The following is a 16,677-nucleotide window of genomic DNA, read 5'->3' on the forward strand; positions in this document are numbered from 1 at the left end:
CCCGCCACAACGCCCGGCTATTTTTTGGTTGCAGCCGTCATTGTTGTTTGGCGGGTCCGGGCTGGGGATTCGAACCCGCCACCTTCGGTGTACGTGGCTGGTGCCTTAGCCGGTTGAGCTATAGGTGCCGAGCCCGAACTCAAGATTTTTGAATATTTTTGTACATAACACAGATTCTGCTGTTTATTCTCCATCCCGTGTAGATTTAGGTAGGAAAAAACACATGTAGATTTTAGATATTTTAGATGTGGGATCTGTAGTCTTCAGTTTTTCTAAGGAATAAATATTCCTAAAATATTTTTTCCTAAAAATCAGATTCCTTTGATTTCTGATTAAAAATACAGCATGTGGTTGAAAGTGGGCAAGAGACTAGATTTGCTTTGTGTAGAATAAATTCATTAGAATCACTGAGGCAAATATATTTCAGATTCACTTTTGTTGATTAACACAACCAGCCAGAGTCAAATGGCAGAGAAGCTGCGTGTGCCTAGGGAGTGTTTTCTATTTGGAATCCGCGGTGAATAAGGCCTACTTTGGCTTTTTGCCTTGTAGTAGCTCCAGTCAGATTTTGCATCATTTTGGTCTGACAGTCAGTTCTGTGCCATGTGATCATTTCTGTAATCTCAGAAAAAGTCTGTTTTCCTACCCCTGAATTAATAAAGTGGGACGGGGGGGGGGGCATTGGGACTGAGTAAGGAATGTGTATGTGTGTGTGTGAGAGAGAGAAAGAGAGAGGGAGTGAGAACAAGAGAGGGTCTGTGTTTTGGAGACAGGGAGAACATGCATACTTTAATTTTCAGACACAATGCACTAATTCATCATCATGTAAATTCTGGTCTTGGTAGCCTTTTGTGGTATTTAGCACACTAGTAAGAATTTTTGCTTTCCTTTGTTCCAATTATTGCCATTTTTGTAAACGACTAGAGCAATCAGCTCCTTGGTTCGTTTTCTGTTCTAGAGGTGTATGTTGAACACAGTAGAAGGAAATAGCTGTTTTGAGATGAGCAAGAAGGGAATCTCTAACTTCCTTCTTTACATTCTAAAAGGAAAATCGAAAAGCAGCCCTTTTTCCAGAGAGCTACTACTGGTGGTGGGTGGGACAATGAGCTGCCAAGGCTGTTTTCCCCCCAAAGTTATGTCATCACATGCCCAATGGGTTTTATTCTCCAGAACTCGTAGGTTGTAGTAAATGAAACCTACTTGCTATGGGCTGAATGGCTGTGTCTCTCTAAAATTCATATGTTGAAACTCTAATCCCTGATATCGCTGAAGGTAGAGCCTATGGTGGGTAATTAGAATTACTTTAATCATGAGGGAGGAGTCCCCATGATGGGGAAGTGCCCTCATGCGGAGATGAAGCATCCAGAGCTTATCTGCCATGTGAGGACACAGAAGTCTGAAAGCCAGGAAGAGGGCCCTTGCCAGAGTTGGGCTATGCTACGCCTAATCTCAGATTTTCCAGCCTCCAGAAGTGTGAGGAATAAATGGCTGTGGTATTTTTGTTACAGCAGCCAAGGTGCTAAGATACCACTCAAAGTAGCTTAACCAAAACGTCCTAAAGGGAAGAAAAACAATTTTTTCTTAACCCTCATAAATTCTTAGTTGGACTGGACCCTGTTAACAGAAGACAGATTAACAAGAGAAAACCAAACAAATCAAACGAAAGTTTATGAACATGTATATTTCATAAATACATGGGGACCCCTAAGGTATAAGTAGTTATCAAAGAGGTAGGTTTGAATTACAGTTTATATAACTTCTTCAAAAAAGATCATAAAGTTTTAGAGAAATGATAAGACAAAGAAAAAGGACTTTGAGTTTGTAGGGGCAGCAAATTATGGGAAGGCAAATAGATGGCAGATAAAGGCTGGTTAGTAAAGTTTGTTAATGTAGATTCTTCTAGTACCATCTGTAAGCCAATAAGAGTCCCAAGTTTCCGTGTTTAACCTGTGTTTCACTGGTGGATGGGTGGGGGAGAAGGATACCTTCTGTCCCTATAAATCTGTCCTACTTTTAGGCAAGTAGGGGAAGGGCAGAGAGCTTTCCTCCATCTGCTGCTTCTGAATCACCTTTCACTCAATACTCCTTCATATTCGGGGTGGAATGTTTTGCCCCCGCCCCCCCAGGTTTAAAGGAGTCTATTAAAAGAGCAAAGAGATAGTTGAGAATACCATGGGGCGGGGGAGGTAGCTAAGCCAGGAGCAGATTGGAACCAAGGCCTGAAACATAGACAAGAGTGTGTTGCTACACATTTGCTTCATTCTTTGCGTCATTAGCTCTTCTCTGTCTTCCTGCAGACTAACTTCCTCTGCTTTTCTGGTTCATCATATGGAAAACTAGCCTTCCAACAGCTTTTGAGTTTTATACGTTATAGATGTGACTCTACAGGGAAATCTCTCTCTCTCTCTTTCTCCCTCCCCGCCCCCCTGTCCCTTCTCTATCTCTCTCTTCAATTCTAAATTCCTAGAGAATAGACTCTGATTTGCCAGTTTGAGTTAATTGTCCAACCCAGACCAATCAACCATGGCCAGGGTATCAGGGAAGTTCATATGATAGAGGTGTGTAGTGCCTATGGCTGTATCATGTAAGTGAGGGGGGAAGTCACCAGTGAAGAGGGAATCATTGTAAACTGGAGACCACTCAGTAGGCATCCACTATACATGAGTTTGTTTGGGATGGCATATTTAATTGTGAATGGCACCTTAGGACTTCCATGAAACCATGGAAGTAGATGGCTGTATAGGGATTGATCTGATTAGACAGGCTGACTCTCATAACTAGGGTGACATTTCTCATGAGTGTGATATATTTTGCTTGTTTCCTATAAATTTAACAAGTTCCATATCCTCTCATGAGAAAGTTATCCACTGCAGCTTTAAAAAGGCAAAAGGAAATAGCAATAGCTTTCAATGGTGAGCTTGAGAAAGACAAACAATTCTGGGAAAAGGAGTATGGGATTTCTCTGTTTAATTCACTGCCACAAAAGCCCAATATTAAGGTTCAAATGGAGGCTCGGCGCCTGTGGCTCAATCGGCTAAGGCGCCAGCCACATACACCTAAGGTGGCGGGTTTGAATCCCCAGTCTGGGCCCGCCAAACAACAATGATGGCTGCAACCAAGAAATGGCCAGTGCTGTGGCGGGCGCCTGTAGTCCCAGCTACTTGGGAGGCTGAGGCAGGAGACTCACTTGAGCCCAGGAGTTGGAGGTTGCTGTGAGCTGTGAGGCCATAGCACTCTACCCAGGGGGATAGCTTGAGGCTCTGTCTCAAAAAAAAAAAAAAAAAAGAAAAAAAAAGGGTTCAAATGGAATAAAATCTGTGTCTATCCAACATCCCCTTGGCCATTTTGGGGGGAAGATTCTCCATCAGAGTGTAAGGGGCTGGACCTTATGGGTCTGACTCTTTTCTCCTATGGTCATCTTTTGCTTGAAGGATCCCCTACCATTTCCCACTGTTCCCACCGTTCCATCTGGAATATGTGTGATCTGCTCAATTTTTAATATTCCTGCTCAAGGATGAATGTATCATTTCCCAGATATTACAAAACAATAAAGCTGGGACACTTGAACAATACTGTATTGTCAAAAGAAATTAGATGATATAACTTTTAAGACATAGTCCCGCCTTATTTCCATTTCGCATTTCCATCCTTGCTTTTCACAGTACTGAAGAGTGAAATGAACACACATGCAAAAATGCAGTGTGGGCTGCCAACTTACCTGGCAGAGGGGGAGAAAACTTGTCACCAGAGAATGGAGAATGGCCAGGTAGATAGCCTTATCTGTCCCAAATGATTCTGCATGTGTGTGCTTATTCTTGTCTGCAAAGTTCACTTTCTGTCATTGCATTCATTTTCTATTGCTGCTATCACAAAGTATTACAAATGTAGTAGCTTAAAATGACACAAATTTATTACCTTATCTCAGAAGGCCAGAAGCCCAAGGCAGGTCTCACTGAGCTAACATCTAGGTGTTGACAGAGCTGCATTCCTTTCTGGAAGCTCCAGGGAAGAACATGTTTCTTTGCTTTTTTAGTTTCTATAGTCATACACATTTGTGGGCTCTTTCTTCCATCATCAAAACCTTCAATGTTCTCTCTTTTTGACAATCCTTCTGTAGTCACATCTTCCTCTGACCACAGCTAGGAAATGTTCTCAGATTTTGCCCACCAAGATAAACACCTCATCTCAGGGTTCTTAATCACATCTTCATCTTGGGAGATGAAGGCAGCAAGTACTTGGGGGCCACAGTCACCCAGGGTCTTGAAGGTCTTCCTGGGACTTCCACTAATTCCTGTCTAACCTCATGATTTCCAAAATGGCACCCAGTCCCAAGTGCTCTCTGACTTTCATCTCCCTGACTCTCATTCAACCATCTGGCATTCCATCAACATTATTTAGCCTGGGAGTGGGTATATAGGACCCAATCTAACCCAAGTTGAGTTCTTCTGTGAAATTTTAATCCTAAAAATGGGTACAAAGGGTCAGGATATGGATGGGCTATCTCAAATCCCTTCCAATCTCTTGCTGCTTGATCATAGGTTTGAGGAAGGAAAGTTAAAGAACAAGTCTCAGTCAGGTCTGCTGCTGTAACAAATTCCCATGGACTGGGACCTTACATGACAAGTGTTTATTTCTCACAGTTCTGGAAGCTGAAAGTCTGAGATCAGGGTGCCAGCACAGTTGGGTTCTGATGAGGGCCCTGTTCTGGGCTATAGACTGCAGACTTCCCTTATATCCTTACATGGCAGGAAGAGGGCCAGCTTGCTCTCTGGCCTCTTCTAAGGGTGTCAATCCACCATCATGAGCTAATCACTTCCCAAACGCTTTGCCTCCTAACACCATCACATTGGGGGTAGGTGTTGACAGATGGATCTGAGGGAAATATGAACATTGAGCTCATAACAGTACACATCACCAGACTCTTTACAGCTCTAGTAATTGAACCGACATCAGTCAAATGCCCCTGAGAAATCTGGAAGGCCACAGTTCACACTGTGGGACTGGTTAGGGGAGAGCTTGGTGAGCACACTTTTGATTTTTCTGACAGTTGGGCCCACATCCTAAAGGCTTTATGGGGTCTCTAAGTTGAACACAGAGCATTCATTCCACTCACACAGATAGCAGCAAACACTGGAGCCATCTTACAGGGGCAGGTGACCTGTGGCCTTCTGATTTTAAGGTTGTTCTTTTTTAAGCACCAAAGGAGGCAAAAAACCTTCATCTTTCTCTGCTGCACCCCTTTTTATGAAAGGATTTGTTATGTAAAAATTTGGATTCAGTCAAAAGTCCAAACTTAAGGACCAGGAAGCCCGCAATTGATTTTGTAAATACCTAATTCTAGGAGTGATGAATGGGAGCAGGAATTACTTGGTAAAGTATGACCACCAGGTGTACAAGATATGACAATTAAGTTCATGAACTCATCCTAGCAAATATGCTATAGACCTCATTGCTGAATATCACTACAGTCACCTTTGAAGTACTCCCCTTGGCCATCTAGGGAACATAGTGATACTCAGTAATGAGGTATGTAGCCCTTTCTCAAGGATGAGTTCTTGAACTTAATTGTCTGACCTCGTATGCTTTCTCCTTGAACTTGCAGGAGAGGTTTCTATTATCTATAATTGGTTTAGACCCTTTCTGCTAGAAGCTGCAATATGAAATGTGAACATTTTCAATGGTTATGTTTTCTGCTCTATGGGAATGCTCATTGCAGAGAGAGAGAGACTAAAGTCAACACAGACTGAAGAGATAGAGATAGAGGCGGAGTACTGCAGTAAGACAGCATTTAGATTCCCATTGTCCATGAGACCCTGTAACACACTTTACTCTTTCATAGTTTGGTTTTCCAATATACCTTTAATATTACTATGAATTTCTTCTTTTGCTAAGCTCATTCGAGATGGATTTCTGTCACTAGCCAATCAAAAGTTTGAATTGAATTGGAGTAAAGAGTACCCTGGAGATGTTATCACTGAGCAGTTTCAAAATAATTAGTTTAGTAAGCCTGTGTATTCCTCTCTTCCCTCTCCAATTTATAGTTACTTATTTTGATCATATAGAGTTTGGGGTAAGAAGGTCAAACTTAAGGCTAAGGGGTAATGTCTGCTCTGACTCAGTTATAGCTTCACCCCAACACATCTTTCACTGCCGGAAAATCACCTTGAATCAAGGTGACTGCTATTGGCAGATTAGAAATCTATATTTTTAAGAGAGTAGAGGTAACATATAAACAGTGCACATACAGGTCCCAGAGCAAACTGACCCAGCTAACCAGTGATAACCTCACTACTGGAATGTAGTAGCTCACCGCTATATGGAAACAGCATGCCAGGGACAAGCAGTTACAAATTTATGAAGATAAGCCTGTCTTTCACTCACATACAACTGAGTCATAAACAATCCAAAAGCCAAACACACCCTTTCCCAACCAGTGGCCTATCTCAAATTCCTTGCAAAATGCTTTTGGAGCAACTGTAAACTAGCACTCCCTAAGCCTTTTCCATTTACACCACTGGGTGGCAGCCAGCTGCCGGGTGTCAGATTGGCTACCACAGATAACGTTCTTGGGGGTTGAAGGTGTGGCTGTTCCATGTGCCTTTTTTGAGAACAGTCCCTCACTCATCCCTTTTGCTGATAACACACCCTTGGAGGTCACGTTTTACCATGGGATCCCTTCTCCCTCCATTACTCCTCGTCCTCAGATCCCTTGATCTGCCCCTGAAGGAGCCAGTCATTGACTAGTCAGGGATCCACCAGCATTGTTCTCCAGAACAGCTCAGTAAGAAGATTACCACACTTTGCCATGTACAATGCACTCCTTTGTATAATACCCAAACTTACAGGAAAAAAAAGTATTTTAAGTTTTATTTCAAATTTTTACTTGTTTTACTTAGGTATTTGTTTTTTGTATTATAAAGGCATTTTGTAAAAATGTCAGCTTGACTGTTAGCTCCCACCGAAAGAATATGAAGAGAAATATGTCACTCTTTGTTGGCCAAAAATGTTTCTGTTGCCAAGTTTGTTGTAAGTTCAACAAAACTGGTTACCATATTCCAGGGTATTATTTTGCATATTGATATCATTATTGGTTTCTAGAGTTACACTTTCAATGCATAAGCATAAATAAAAGAATTTAAAACATTTACATGCTACCAAATTAGTACTACCCACATATAATACACATCTTTATTTTTCCCTTGAACAATTGGGCAAAATGTGCATATTAGACATAGAAAAATATGGTATATAGTTGGCAATAAGAACTGGAGTTCAAAGGTCTCTTGGACCAGGAAGCACAGTCAATCAAAGGAAAAGAATAACGAAATTGGATTTCATCAAAATTGAGACCTGCTATGTGTCAAAGTACTATGAAGAGTAAAAACAGAATGAGAGAATATATTTACAAATAATATAAATGATAAATGTCTAGTATCCAATGTATATAAAGACTTCTTACTACTCAATAACAAAGAAACAAATAACTCAATTTTAAATATGGGCAAATGATCTGAATGGACGTTTATCCAGAGAAGATGTCCAAATGACCAATAAACCTATGGAAAGATACTCAAAATTATTAGCATTAGGGAAACCAAAGCCTCAGTAAGACACTGTTTTATTCCCATTAAGATGGCTATAATTTTTTAAAAACGAAAATGAGAATTGGACATGGACAATGAAATTCTCATACGTTGTTGGTGTAGGGTTTAAGGGGTTTCCCTTGGCCCTGTGAAGATTCACTGAAAAATCAACTCACAAAAGGCAGATTAGGCTCGGCACCTATAGCTCAACCGGCTAAGGCGCCAGCCACGTACACCTAAGGTGGCGGGTTCGAATTCCCAGCCCGCACCCGCCAAACAACAATGACAGCTGCAACCAAAAAATAGCCGGGCGTTGTGGCGGGCGCCTGTGGTCCCAGCTACTTGGGAGGCGGAGGCAGGAGACTCGCTTGAGCCCAGGAGTTGGAGGTTGCTGTGAGCTGTAATGCCACAGCACTCTACCCAGGGGGACAGCTTGAGGCTCTGTCTCAAAAAAAAAAAAAAAAAGCAGATTAATTGGAGAAAAGGCATAAACATTTATTTAACATGTAGACACATGAGCCTTCAGAATGAAGACCCAAACTCCTAACAGGGTACATAAGCTTGTAACCATCTTGAGGTTACAGAAAGAATGAAGACTTGGATCCTGGCAACATAGGTTAGTGGAAGGGAGAAGAGTTCAATAAGGGGCAGTAAATGATCACAAGGGAAAAGTCAGTGGCTTGAAGAACATGCAATGGTTGGGGCAAAGTTTTTGGGCCCACAGAGCAAAGGATAGTTTGTTGTAAAAGTCTTTCCAGGTTCATTGACAGATTTTAGTCTTTCTTCCTGCAATATAGGTTCAGCTAATGAAAACTCAGAGAAGAAACCAACTCCACTCCTTCATTCCTGCCAGACTCACCCTCTCTCTCTTCTCCGCCTCTCATCCCTCAATAAATTTTTATTCTCTACCTTTCAGTCCTCTCTGACTCCACCTGGCTCCCCAGAAAATCTGAACTCCAAGGCATTCATTGCCCTACCCCTGCCAATCCTCAGGGATTGGTCACTTCAACCCCCCACTCAATCTTCCACACCAGTGAGAACTCCCTCAACCCCCTGCCTCACTTGAGTTATCTTATCCTTCCTTTTCAATCTTGTTTCTTGAAAAACTCTATTTCTTCTCAATTCTTTTCTTTTTCCCCTTAATTCATTTTATTTTTAAATTATTACAGGCACATAATATTTGTATATATTTATAGGGTATAGGTGATGTTTCAATATGGACATACAAAGTGAATTAATCAAATCAAGGTAATTGGGGTATCCATCATCTCAGGTATTTTTCATTTCTTTATGTTAGGAACATTCCAATTCCATTTTTTTTTTGTAATTTTTAAGTATACCCTAATTTATTTTTTATTCTAGTCACTTTGTTTTACTATCAACAATAATATCAAATATTGTTCATTCTACCTAACTGTCTAACTATATTTTTGTACCTATTAACCATCCCCATTTTATTCCCTGCTCCCTACTACCTTTCTTACCTTCTGGTGACCATTATTCTACTCTCTGTCTCCATCAGATAAGATTGTATTAATATTTAGCTCCCACATACAAGTGCAAACATGCAAGATTTGTCTTTCTGTGCTTGCCTCACTTCCCTTAACATAATGTTATTTCACTTAACATAATGTTCTTCAGTTCCATCCATGTTGTTGCAAATGGCAGGATTTCATTCTTTTTGTGGCTATATAATGTTCCGTTGTACCACAATTTCTTTATCCATTCTCCTATTGATGGACACTCAGGTTGATCCCCAATCTTGGCTATTGCGAATAGTGCTACAATAAACATTGGAGTGCAGATACCTTTTCCTTACACTGAATTACCTTCTTTTTCAAACTCCTTTTCATCTCAGCATGAATTTTACCACTACTCCTAGCCAAGGCTGGTTTCTGACACCTGTTTCTTTAATTGTCTTCTGTAGCTTGCAATTTTATTTTCTCTCTCAATTGACATTTTCCAAATGATAAATGTGCCCAAATCTCTTTTTATTAAAAACAAATAAAAAACTGCTTCTTTTTCACCCAAGAGCAATAGAAGTGAAGGTAATTGACACAAATTTAAAAAGTAAACTTAACACATTAACCCAGTCTATAGTTACTATTAAAGGCTGGTAGAACAGAATTTCAGATCTCATTGTGGACTTTTGATAGAGAATCCAACTCTATATGACTTCACATTAAAAGAAACTGAAAATCCTAAGGAAGGCTGGCCACAGAGAAGGTTTGGTTTTATACCTCAGTGATGTTGTCAAGAACCTGGTTTCATTCATGTTTTTGTTCCCCTTTCCATGGTGTCAGCTTTATCTAAAATGAAATTTACTTTCAGTCTCATGATGACTATAAGCATCTCCCTGAACTACTTGGCTTTCTTTTCATCTCTAGAAGCAGAAGAAACTTCATCTCAACCTCCCTAGCAGGAGACCTGAGGTGTACTCTAAGTGGTCTAACTTAGGTCATAGGCTCACCTCTGAACCAATCGTTGTGGTTATGGAGTGAATGTAATGAGTGCCAAAGCTTTGGTTAAATGCTCTACTCCAAGATATTGAAGCAACTTGCTGATGGGATGGTGTTGGGATCTGTAGTAGGCAGAATAATGGCTTCCTTCAAAGATGTGCACATCCTCAATCCCTATGAATATGCCACCTTAAGTAACAAAAGAGACTTTGGTTAAATGCTCTGCAAGTGGAAGTTGGTTCCTGAAACCACATGGCCCCTTTAAACCAAATTAGAGGGTTTACCCTTTACTCATGCACTTCCAGAACCTGTAGTTTGGTTTGGACTCCACTTACTGACACATCCCTAGACCTGTGGCTAGCTGGTGCTCTAACCTTTCTCTGCCCCAGCCCTCTCACTCAAGTGAGAGCACTAAATGTTAACAAAGTGGAAAACTCCAGAACTGTCCACAAAAGCATGTGGGCAGAGATGAAAGGACACAGAGAAGTTGGTAGGGGTAAGGACTGCTTGGTCCTCTCATAGTGATGTAGTGATGTCAGGACTTTAACTCTCCAAACATCTGTTGGGAGGCTCCTGCTGCTAAAAGTGGAACAGCTGATTAGAGGACAGAAAGAATTGAGCTTCCACTTGATTCTGACCAAAAAGGAAAAGCCAGTTGGGGAAACAGGAGGTATGGAAAACATGGGAGGAAGGGCCGGAGTCAGCTTGGAATTTATAACCACAGAGAAAGGGAACAAATGGGCATGTTCAGGCATAGCCATTGAATTTTTTTTTTTAATCAGAAAAAGGCAAAATGAATCCATAGTCCATTTCTAAAAGGGAATATTACTTAAGAAGAATAAGTACCTTAAAAAAAGGAATGCTTACTTACTCTGTAATCTTGGGTTATCCTAATGAGAAGGATATGAGGAGACAGTGAAGAAACTGTGTGTGTTCAGAGAACTAGCCAAGCCCATATTTAGAAAGAACTAAAACTGAATCTGGGAGGAAGGGCATGTAGTTAAGGTTGAATGTAAGAATGTAGACATGTGCAAATCTGTACAAATGAAGCATCCTGAAGGCTAACTGAATAAGTTGAGACTTGAGAAAATGCTAAAACAAAAAAGCCTACTTTCCCCCTTATCTTTATTATTTATTTTGTGTTTTTTAATTGACTAATAGCAATTGTATATATTCATGGAGCACATAGTGCTAATTCACTACGCATTAGATCACTACATCTAATGTGTAGTGATCAGGTCAGGGTAATTAGCATATCCATCATCTGAAAAAATTACTATTTCTTTGTGTTGGGAATATTTAATATCCTCCACCTAACTCTTTGAAACTTTATAATATAGTTTAAAGAGAAAAGGTAAACAAAGAAGGCAGAGATCATTGTTTGGGTGGGTGGTATCAAGCTAGACGACTGAGAAAACAATTATGTTTTGCTTGCCCCTTCGCTCTTAGGGAAAAAGTTTTCAACATAAAAAGGTTTGTATGTCAGAGAGAATTATATTTCAAGAGAATAAAGATGATAGTAAGAATTTAGCTCATTAAAATGCCTTTCAGTAATTAAGACAAATGATTTACACCCAAAAGATATTGAAGCAACTTGCTGATGGGATGGTCTTGGGATCTGTAGTAGGCAGAATAATGGCTTCCTTCAAAGATGTGCACATCCTCAATCCCTGTGAATATGCCACCTTAAGTAACAAAAGAGACTTTGCAGATATAATTAAATTAAGGATCTTGAGATGGAGAAATTATCCCGTTATCTGGATGGGCTCAATATTCACAACGGTTCTTAAAAGAAGGCAGGAGAATCAGAGAAGGAAAAGATGATGTGATGATGGAAATGAAGGTCAGAGTGAGGCCATTACTGTCTGGGGGCCCTGAGCCAAGGAATGCGGATGACCTCTGGAAGCTGGAAAAGGCAAAGGAATGAGTTCTCCCCTCACAGGCTCCAGAAAGAATGCAGCCCTGTTGATAACTTGATTTTAGCTCAGTGAAACTGATTTTGGACTTCTGACCTTTAGAGCTGTAATATGACAAATTTGTGCTGTTATGACCCAGTAAGTCTGTGGTACTTTGTGATAGCACCAACAGGAAACCTATACAGGATCACTGCCTCAGACATGGAAACCATTGCAAAGAGGAAAGATGCCAAAGCATGGAGGTAGGCAAGTTTTAATTTTATAAGGGATGTTACAGTAAGCGCAAACTTGGTGTTAATTATTGGTAAAATTTTGGGTTAGATTACTAAACAAGTGCTTCATAGGCACTTCAAAAAGTAAGTTATTGGCTTGGCACCCATAGCTCAGTGGTTAGGGCACCAGCCACATACACTGGGGCTAGTGGGTATGAATCCAGCCTGGACATGCTAAACAACAACAACAACAACAAAATAGCTGGGCATTGTGGTGGGCACTTATAGTCCTAGCTATTTGGGGGGCTGAGGCAAGAGAATCACTTAAACTCAAGAGTTGGAGGTTGCTGTGAGCTGGGAAGCCATGGCACTCTACCAAGGATGACATAGTGAGACTCTGTCTCAAAAAAAAAAAAAAAAAGGTAAGTTATCACCAGGAGCAAGTACAAATAAACAAAGAATCAATTATCTTTAAGTTACTTGGATGTTAAAAATATTAGAATTGCTACCAGGGATATGTCTGTGTTGTGCAAATAAAAAATTCAGCAAAATTTTTGATAAAATGCTCTATAACTATTATGGAGATAAGACAGACAGGTGTAGACTGGATCATAGACAATTTAGATGGAGTCATAGTTGAGTAAACAAATGTTGATTTAGTGAATTATTTTTCCATTTTGTGAAACACAGCTTCTTTATTTTTTTTGACCAAACCTTATTAAGATGTTATTTTGTTATTTTAAAATCTACAACATAAATATTTATAAAAATGTTTACAAAATGTTCTGTACATGATTGCCCCATGTTTGTAAAATTTTGTAATGAATATTTTGTACATAAAGGGACATTTGGCTATGATTTCCCATTTTCCCTATGTATGGTGACTTTTTGGGATACCCTGTAATATTCACATTAGGTTTGTAGGTAAATTAATAGGTAAATGGAAAGAACTAGTATTTAAAAGATGTTTCCAGGTTGGGAAAAATGGACAGAAGCTAGTAAGGTAAAAGTGTAAAGGGATGTATGTAAAGTAGGGACTAGGTTTAAAAAAATTTACAAATGTACAGTAGGAGAGAGCTGGAATGGCAGAAATTCTTATTTCGGAATACAAAATTCTTGATGAATTTAGTGGCTGATGTATGGTATTTGAATTAAGAGTGTGATCTAACTATAATTTAATCTTGGGTTGCCTTTTTGGCAGTCAGGCCTTCAGATGTGCCTTGGTCCAACTGCTGCTGAAAGAGGTACCCAGTTTTGTTCACTGCCCAAACAGGGTGTAATCTGAATGGTGCTGGAAGCCATATCTGTAGTGGTGGGTCCTGAAGGTATAAATGTGCAGGTGTCTGTTGGGGTGATGGGTAGACCATTTGGTTAGAATGGAGGGCTCTCATGAATGGAGGTTAGCGTGGAGGGCTTCTCAGGATGGAGAAGATGTGAGAAGAACAAGAAGAACCATGCTGGGGGATAGGTGAAGGCAGGTTCTAGAGGCCTGGTCTGACCAGCGTGAGTCTTATTTGTTAGATAACATGGAGGCTTTACGCATTCTTAAGATGGGATGAAAGAGCCAGTGTCAGTTGTGTCTTTGAGGTTAGGTCTGAGATTTTAAATGACATGGGGCAATGAGATGGAAGGCTGTAGAGCTAAGTGGGGAACAGCCAGAACACTTTAGCATTCTTAAATGGGATGAAAGAGCCAGTGTCAGTTGTGTTTTTGAGGTTAGGTCTGAGATTTTAAATGACATGGGGCAATGAGACGGAAGGCAGTAGAGCTAAATGGGGAAGTGCTCGGGATCTGAAACCAGGACCAGGATTAAGATTGTCTTCAATTTCTGGATATTTAGCTTTGGGCATGATTCTTTACCTCTCTGTGCTTCTGTTTTCTCATCTAAATAAAAAATGTGGAAAATAATGCTACCTACCTTATAAAGTTGTTAGGCGGGTTAAGTATGTATGAAATATAGGAAGCAGTGGTACATAGTAGTGATACTAGTGTGGACCAGCACCCACAAGGGCTGAGGTGGTTCTTGATCTCCACACAAGAAGGAATTCAAGCACAGGATCACAGGCAAGAGAGAATAATTCAAACAGGAAGTACAGATAGAAGTGGACAGATTTACTGAAAGCAAAGCATACCTTTGAGAAGGAAGCAAAAGAGTGGACTGATGCAGAAAGGGACAGTTGCACCACAGGGTTAGAGTCTGTCATCTTATGCTAATCCATAATATTATGCTAAGTAGGGGTAGAATAGTCATAGTTTTCTGGGAAATGGGTGGAGAGTTTCTAGAACAGGAGAGCCTCCCCTTTCATGACCTTATGGGGCAACTTCCCAACTTCCTGGAGTTGATATGGCATTGGGAAGCTGTCACGGTGCTGGTGGGTGTGATTTTTACTATTTTAATGAGGGTAGTTCACTTAGGAGCACTGTTGCCTTAACTGTGCACATGGCCTCAAAGATGTTATGGTTAAAGTAAATATCTAAAGAGTCTCCACTGATTACATTTACCTTAGCTAAGCATATTCACATTCTTGTGGCTTTCTTAGCCTGCCCTAACTGCCTGCAGGGTATCTGACTCCTGTCTCCATAATACTAAACATACTAGCGAGTAGCTATTATTGCAGTTCAAACCTGGAATATGTGGGCAGTAGGAACTTGAGAAAGGAAGGAACAGCTAGCTGTATAGAGCAGAATGAAGGGTAAGCCTGGAGCTTTGCTGCTTGCTTACCTGGACCCTAAGTGGTTCTCACCTGTTCTCCTACAGGGGTTCCAACCTTGCTCCTATCAGGGCTGCGGGGGGTGGGGGTGGGGGGTGGAGCAGGTGGTGTCTTCGTGGCCTTCAGCACAATTGCCTTGAGGGTGTCTGTGTGGCCCTGGGCACAGTTGCCTTGCTGCCTGGGGTCTTCCCCTTCCCCACTTCCCCGAGGGATTTCCATAGCACTTGGTGCTTATATTGTATTTCCTTAACTGCCTTTTCACGTGCAGATGTGTCTCATTCTACCCTGTTTCAGGCTTATGGAGATCAGGCACTGTTTTACATATTTCTTTTATTCCCTACAATATCTAGCACAGTCTCTTGCATGTAGTACATGTTCAAACACTGAACATTGTTAATAAAAGAATGGGTTAAATTAATGATGATTCCAGGTTTCTGAGCATATGGTGTTGGAGAAAACGGTGGTATCTATTATGAAAGAGTAGGACGAGTTGAGTCTCAATTAGCTTCAGAAGTTAATGGCTCAGTTGTGAGGTGCTGTGGGGCTGCGGAGTGCATGGGGTAGATTCCAAAGGCACTAAGGCAGAAGTCTAATCTTGACACAGTTACCTTTAAGTTGCTTGAATCTCCATGTTTCTCCATAAATGATTTCAGTTGCATTGGACCTGATGTGTCTCTCTTAACTTGAAGTTGAGCACAGATGAACTTGTTAGTTTGTGTTTGGAGGATGTGCCTCACCAAAACGTATGCTTTTTTTGGTGTGCAAGGTAGTAGGGGTGGGGGTGGTACCATATGCATTTTTCCAAAGTAGATACTGTGAAATTACAAATACAGAGGGTAACAAAAATCTGTGTACAAATTTTAAGAAAAGAAAGAAATCTGAATTAAAATTGTAACATTCAAGTCTCATTTGACTTCTGCCATTACAAGAGATGCCAGATACAATAGGTACAATATGTAAGATAACAAACATGGGGCGGTGCCTGTGGCTCAAAGGAGTAGGGTGCCAGGCCCATATGCCGGAGGTGGCGGGTTCAAACCCAACTCTGGCCAAAAACTGAAAAAAAAAAAAAAGGTAACAAACATTATTGGTATATATTGAGTATCACAATTTTTTTTTTTTTTTTTCAGTTTTTGGTCGGGGCTGGGTTTGAACCCACCACCTCCAGCATACAGGGCCAGCACCTTACTCCTTTGAGCCACAGGCGCCACCTGAGTATCACAATTTTAATGTAGTTATTCCTTCCTTAAAATGTGTATACATTTTTTCACCACCCTCTGTATTTACTTTGTATGTGACAGGACTCCCGTGTAATTATGCAGCATCCATGTAGAGATGCCTAATGAATTTTAGCAAAACATTTAATGCCTGTGGCTGCCTGAGGTTTTCTTTCTTTCATAGTGATAATCTTTTTTTTTTTTACTGAGACAGAGTCTTTACTTTGTCACCCTCGGTTGAGTGCCATGGCATAGTGATAACCTTTTGATGCAACCTATGGGGGAAATTACCGATGCTTTGGTGACTCTAAATAAACACAGGGGCTGGAAAATGCCCTTCACTACAGAGTTGGCCTTGGAAGTCAGCACAGAGGTGCAGGGGAGAATGAGTTCCCTCTGCTCTTTCTAATTTCCTCCTTTCTTCCTCATCCTGATGCTCTCACTTTCTAAACGATCCCTAAAACCCACACAGGGAGAGGAAGCGGAGAATATTCTGGAAATGCTCTTCATTCCTTCAGCAGATGTGGAGTATTTCATCAACCAAAAGATTTTTAGACTAGGATAAAAAGACTACTATCA

The sequence above is a fragment of the Otolemur garnettii genome, unplaced genomic scaffold (genome assembly GCF_000181295.1).
Source record: "Otolemur garnettii isolate 467f Iridium unplaced genomic scaffold, OtoGar3 scaffold00006, whole genome shotgun sequence".
NCBI lineage: Eukaryota > Metazoa > Chordata > Mammalia > Primates > Galagidae > Otolemur > Otolemur garnettii.